At 40.2% G+C, this 6,000-nt stretch overlaps 1 protein-coding gene across 6 annotated transcripts in view; it reads left to right on the top strand.

Annotated features, from left to right (window-relative positions):
- Positions 1-6,000, top strand: part of ralyl (RALY RNA binding protein like) — a 95,448-nt gene that overhangs the window by 67,073 nt on the left and 22,375 nt on the right. The window lies entirely within an intron of this gene.

Raw genomic sequence — 6,000 nt, 5'->3', positions numbered from 1 at the left:
TTTTTTTTTATTTATTAGGCTTATTCTCCCAATGATTAAGACGTTGGGAGCACGTTGCTTGATTAGTGTTTGCATCAAGCTATTAGTTTGGAAAGCCATCCTCGCAGCTGCTCTGTTGTCTGTTAATATATTCATTCTGCTCAAGTTGGCATTCATTATCATGAGAAGTGTCGACTCATCAAGGTTATGAGGTCGCTATTAATAATGAAAAGATTCATTTAAGGTTCAGTTCAGCAAGAATCCACCACCGTGTTAAAATGGGAATTCTGCTAAAACAGTCATTGGGCTTTTTCATATAAAACTTGTCCTGGTGGTGCTTTATAAATACACACACACACACACACACACACACACACAGACGTTCTTCTGTAGTGATGCTCAGTTAGTCTCCATTATTGACTTTATGTGAGAAGGTAACATGTTTGTGCTGATATGCCATATGAAGTCAAAAACCATGGAGCAATGATGGCAATGAAAGCAGCTCGATTGATGAAAGATTAATTAACAAATCAAGTCTAAATGTCTAATTAGACCTAGTTCAAGCTTCTAGATTGTGAGGATTTACTACTTGTGTTTGGCTGTGATTAAAAATGGACTACCCTCATGTTATGGACTGTGAGTCAGACGCATTTGAAGATTATCTTAAAAAACGGATTTTTCTGACATTTTATGGTAATAAATTGTGATACGATTAATCAGTAAATTAGGAAAATAATCAGCAGACTAACTGATAGTGAAAAGAATTGTTAGATGTGGCCCTATTACTGTATAATAGGGGTGGTATCATACATTCAGGATCTAATGCAAACCTGTTGTGCATGTTTTGATATATAAAGCATAAAGAGAGTGGTTTACTCATTACCAGTTGGTTAAATTGTTATTGCACACACATTCTGCAGTCAGGTGGTACAGGATTTGGAGAGCTGGTTTGTGGTCTAGATGTTTTAGAAAACACAACTCGATATTCTTCTCAGCAGAGGAAAAAGCAAAACTACATTGTGCACTGCATAGACTACAAATAGGCTGCACTGCATAACTTCCTGGATGTACAGCTTGCTACATAGACAATGGTGGGTGGAAACCCAAATTTGGACGCCAACCACAGGAAAGCCAGTGTGTAGAGACAGCGTGGGCGAAGAAATCCAAGAGCTCCTAAGCCAAAGAGCAGGTAGACAGTAACAAAAAACAATTATTGTGCATATGGGCTCAAATTGTTGAAGATGATTTGGACTTTATCTCTCAGCCATCGGGGCAGAAAGACGACAAGATTTAGACTGCAGGTCCAAGCTGCTGCTGTATGTTTAAGAAATGAACTCACTTGCTGGTGCTTGAAATGTGTACAGGATGTGACATTTTGTGTTGTGCTGTGGAGTCTGATGTATATGGATGACAGACAGTAAACCTGTTGATTAGGGCTGCAACTTACGATTATTTTCATTGTCGATTTGAATATGTTGACTTTTTTTACAATAAATCGACTTCGTTGTTTGATCTAAAATGTTGATCAGTGTTTTCCCAAAGCCCAAGATGACATCTGCAAATGTCCTGTTTCGTCCGCAACTCAAAGATATTCAGGTTACTGTTGAAGAGGAGTGAAGAAACTAGAAAATATTCACATTTACATTGACTTTTTTATACTCAAACCTATTCATCGATTATCAAAATAGTCTGCAATTAATTTAATAGTTGGCAACTAGTGGATTTATCGTTTCATCTTTGCAGCCCTACTGTTAATGAGTTAATACTGATGTATACTGATGGGTTTCTAACATGAGAAAATTACAGTTAGTGGTCTTGTGTGTCATTTGGTTCACTTTTACCAACCATCTTAATTCAACTGCTAGCTTAGTTAGTGTTTCTTATTCAACAGCAAAATAGGTGAAACTATTGTGATGAGTTAGACCTTTTTAATATGAAGTGCCCTTTTAAAATGTTCTTGTTTATCAGTGTGCCATATCAGCATTAAGCCTTCATCTACCGAGCACACTCAGGGCAGTGTTATTTTTTTCCTTTGTGCCGCATTTTGTGAAGAAGGCAATGTGTAGGCAATCAGAGCCAGATTACAGGGCGTTTCTTCAGGCAATGAAATCACATGATGTCCCCAAAAGGAAACTTTGTCAACAACTGTTTTATCTAAAAAGATACATTTCTCTGTTTGTTCATCTCACTTCAATTATATTGCTGCAAAATGAGATTGTCAAGCAGACAAACTGATTGACACATATATAATAAAAGATCCATTCTTGGCGGCTGTGTATCGATACAGCATTGCCACTAAAAATATTGTGATACTACGCTGTATCGATTTTTTTTTCCCATCCCTACGCTTGCCTAAGGTTGCCGACCCTTGAGTGACCCCTGATTTCCACCAACTACGGAACGGCTCCATCCTTTAAGACCCACCAGGTCCGGATTGGTTGCGGAACGGCTGCAGCCATGACTGACAGCTGAAGTCACGAGGACCCACGAGATCTCGCAAATTCCCGTATGATCGCGCTATATAACGGGCTGGTCTCTGCCTATCATGACACGTTCAAGGTGTAGTGCAGGGAAATATGATCCGCCGTGAGCATGGTATGTTTTATTTTGAAAACTGGATGTTTTATTTAGTTTTTGTGCTCAACTTCCTGTCATTAACTATCTGCCGTGTGCTGAATTGCTGCGGAGCTCTCCGGCGTCCGGCCAAAATAGAAGCTCTGCGTATCTGCTCAGGAGGGCTGTGGATCGCCGGAGCAGGGACGGAGTCAGAACGCAGCCGTTCCACAGTCAGTGGAAATACACGCATTGACTTTAATGGAAACCTAATGACTCCGGAGCGGATCCGCAGCCGTTCCAGCAGTTCTTATTTTGAAATTTGCTCTAATAGTGAGGCATAGATATGAAATACAACAAATAGCAATTGTTCCTTTTTATTAGAAAGAAATCTAGTAGACTATTTCTTATGTTATAAATGTGCTCATCCCTGTCCTGTTACTGTAATACCCATTGGGACATTCATCTTTTGTGCTGTTCACTTTGTTCTTTATCGGAAGGTGAACTCTTTGCCCGTGAGTATGTTTATAGTGTTGACTATTGTGATAAATTAAATTAGGAAAATAAAACCTATTGGTCTCTTTTCTTCTGTGCCCGCCGAGCTTGAGTATGAGAGTTGAAGTCCATAAATATTTAAGATTTTGCAGCTCAGGAGTTTTTGGAGATCAAATGGGGGTTCCAGCTCTCTGCACCACAGGGATTTGTTCCCTGTTCATATGTGTCTGTGTTTTACATTAATCTGTGTAGTATGGTATGTGGTTGTGTGATTTAATCTTCAAGCATAGTAAGACTTTGAAGCCTGATACGTGCAAATGAAAATTGATCCTTGAAGAAACTTCCTTTTAGACAAAGACACTCTCTTTCGACTTTTCTATGCAGCTCTTTTTTTTCATAATGGAAGGCTTAACTGCATGACAAAGGAATATGTTTTTCTGTGCTTTAGATGTCCGTGTTCGTGTGCATGTGTGTGTGTTTCTCTGTCTACCAGACTAAACTTCTTTTTAGCTTAGCTCCATTTTGCCCAAAATCTCAGTATGCATGTCCATGCAAAGGAATACAAATCATGCCCAACACCATCTTTGGTGGAGCTGGTGGGGTCTGCTGCTCTGCTTCTTTTGAATAAATCACAACCAATTACAGAGTATAATCCGTTTCAGATACTTTAGTTGCCACCAAAGATGCAGTTGCTACGGTTCCAAAAATATACCAGCTTCTTGATTTTTTCTTTTTCTTCTTGGACCTGGACAAGCACCCACATCACACTCCACTCTGTCCTGGAAATGAGATTTTTAGCTGTCAGAGAGGACCTAATGAGACTCCGAGTGATTTTTGATGATGAAATAATGTGACGGAGTTGTCACAAGATGAATCCCCCCCCCCAGAGTCCTTGTCTCTCCCACCAGCAGCTCCATTCACATTTAGTGGAGCAAAGGCTGTTTGGGACTGTTGCCAGGAGAAGCACCAATCAGTGTGACATAAAGACAAGCATTCAGTGACACACATACACAGTGACATCTGCAGCACGCATACAAGCGTTGATGCATGGAGAAAACACCAGCAGTGACACCATATCATCCATTTTTCTTTGTGCAATAAGCTTTTGGAGGAAAAATGTTTTGCAAAATGGCAGATTTGTTATTGTCTTATTGCGGGGAAGCAGAATATTTAGAGCAACAGGCTTTGGTGAACAGCCTGTATTAATATTGGATCTAATGTGCACAGTCTACAGCTCAGCTGCGGCAGTGTAGCAGTTTGAGTATGGTGAATTATGTCAAGTGTCATGACAAGCACAATGAAATAATTGGAGAACATCTCACTCTGTTGTCTCTCGCTTCCTATCACGGAGCTCGTCTCTCATATGCACACCTATGCAGGGATGTGTAACATGGTAATGATAAGGTGTTCTAGGCCAGCAATATGCCTGTCTATTTTTTCTCAATCAGTAATTCCATTTTATTTCCTTGTTTAAATAAAATATAGATGTCTTCAGCAGCATGTCAGAACAACTAAAAAGATTTCTGTTGTAGGTTCAATGCTAAAGACTCAAAAAGGGCCCATTTTTAGCAGTAAGGAAAGTCAATGGTGATATCCTGATTATCAGCGTGATTGTTTCTCAGAGGACCCACTGAATGCTTATGTGACAACGACTGACTGCGAGCTGTTTGTTTTGATGCCTCGCTACCCACCGCTAAGCTTCACCACTGTGCCATGTTCACACACCCTAATTGTCCCCTTTCTGAAGTGCATCATTGTTGACTCGCGTGAGACAGCTTGCTGGGTTTTACAGGTCACACATAGGGATGTGATCTCACACCGATGCCATGCCTTTATCGGTTCTGCTGGTGCCTGAAGGGCCGGGGGGATTATGAGCTGATCCCCTCGGACTTTGGTCCGTGCAGCCTCAGAGAGGCGCCGAGGCAGGGCAGCAGACTCAAAGTCACACTCGAGTGTTTACCGAGGGAGAGATGCTCCAGTTTTGTAATGGGATGTTCACTGAGATGTTGTAGTCGTATATAATAAAATGGCTGTTCAGCGAACTGTAGTCTGTATTATAGAGTGGAAGGTGGATAGGATTTATGAGGCACTGGTTATCGATGTTGAACCTGAAGAGGATGAGTTTGGAAAATGCTTACAACACAGAAGTAGTAATGAAATAAATCAGCCACTATTTTGATTTTTTTTTAAGAATAAATCAGTGTTTCCAGCCTCTAAATTGGTACCATTGCTTGTTTTTCTTTGATATTCACTTAAATATTGGACTTTGGAAAATTGGTTGGACAAAACAAAACAATTGGAATATGTCAACTTGGGTGTATTTTCCAACATTTTATGAACTAAATAAATAAATCGTAAATAATGGGCAGATGAGAATATAAAATAATCAGTATACCTACCACAGACAGCCTGTCACGCGCAAATGTGACGTCATGGGAGCGCTGTAACTATTTATACTTGCGCGTGGTGTTCACGACACTAGTTGCAGTCTTCTTCTGAATAGCTACCGACTTTGCTATTTATATGAACTAGAAGAAGAAAAATGTAAACAACGCCAGAATTGGCAGCATCAATGCTGTCAATGCTTTGATTTGATTCAATGACCTACTTTGTCGGATCAAGCCTTTCATTCACCGTAAAAGAACTCCTCTTAACCCAGGAAGTTTACAAGAGAGACTTGCAGTCTCTCTGAGAGTGATGACGCTGATGAAGTAGTTTCAAGTGTGGTTACAGTTTCTCAAAACTTCACTCAAACACCATTCGCTGTGATATGATATTAATGGTGAGCCGAAAGCAGTCGCTGTGCTGTTGAGGTTACACTTCCTGTGGGACAAGCAGGCACAACAGTGATTTATTAGCCCTGGGGATTGACTGACAGGCTGAGGTAGTAAAGCAAGGCAACTTTCTTTATACAGCACCTTTTAACAATAAAGCAATTCAAAGTGCTTTACATGAAACATTCAAGAGCAATTA

Source organism: Etheostoma spectabile, chromosome 22, assembly GCF_008692095.1.
Source record: "Etheostoma spectabile isolate EspeVRDwgs_2016 chromosome 22, UIUC_Espe_1.0, whole genome shotgun sequence".
NCBI lineage: Eukaryota > Metazoa > Chordata > Actinopteri > Perciformes > Percidae > Etheostoma > Etheostoma spectabile.
Note: the sequence above shows the minus strand (reverse complement) of the source record. Positions and strands in the feature narration are given on the sequence as shown.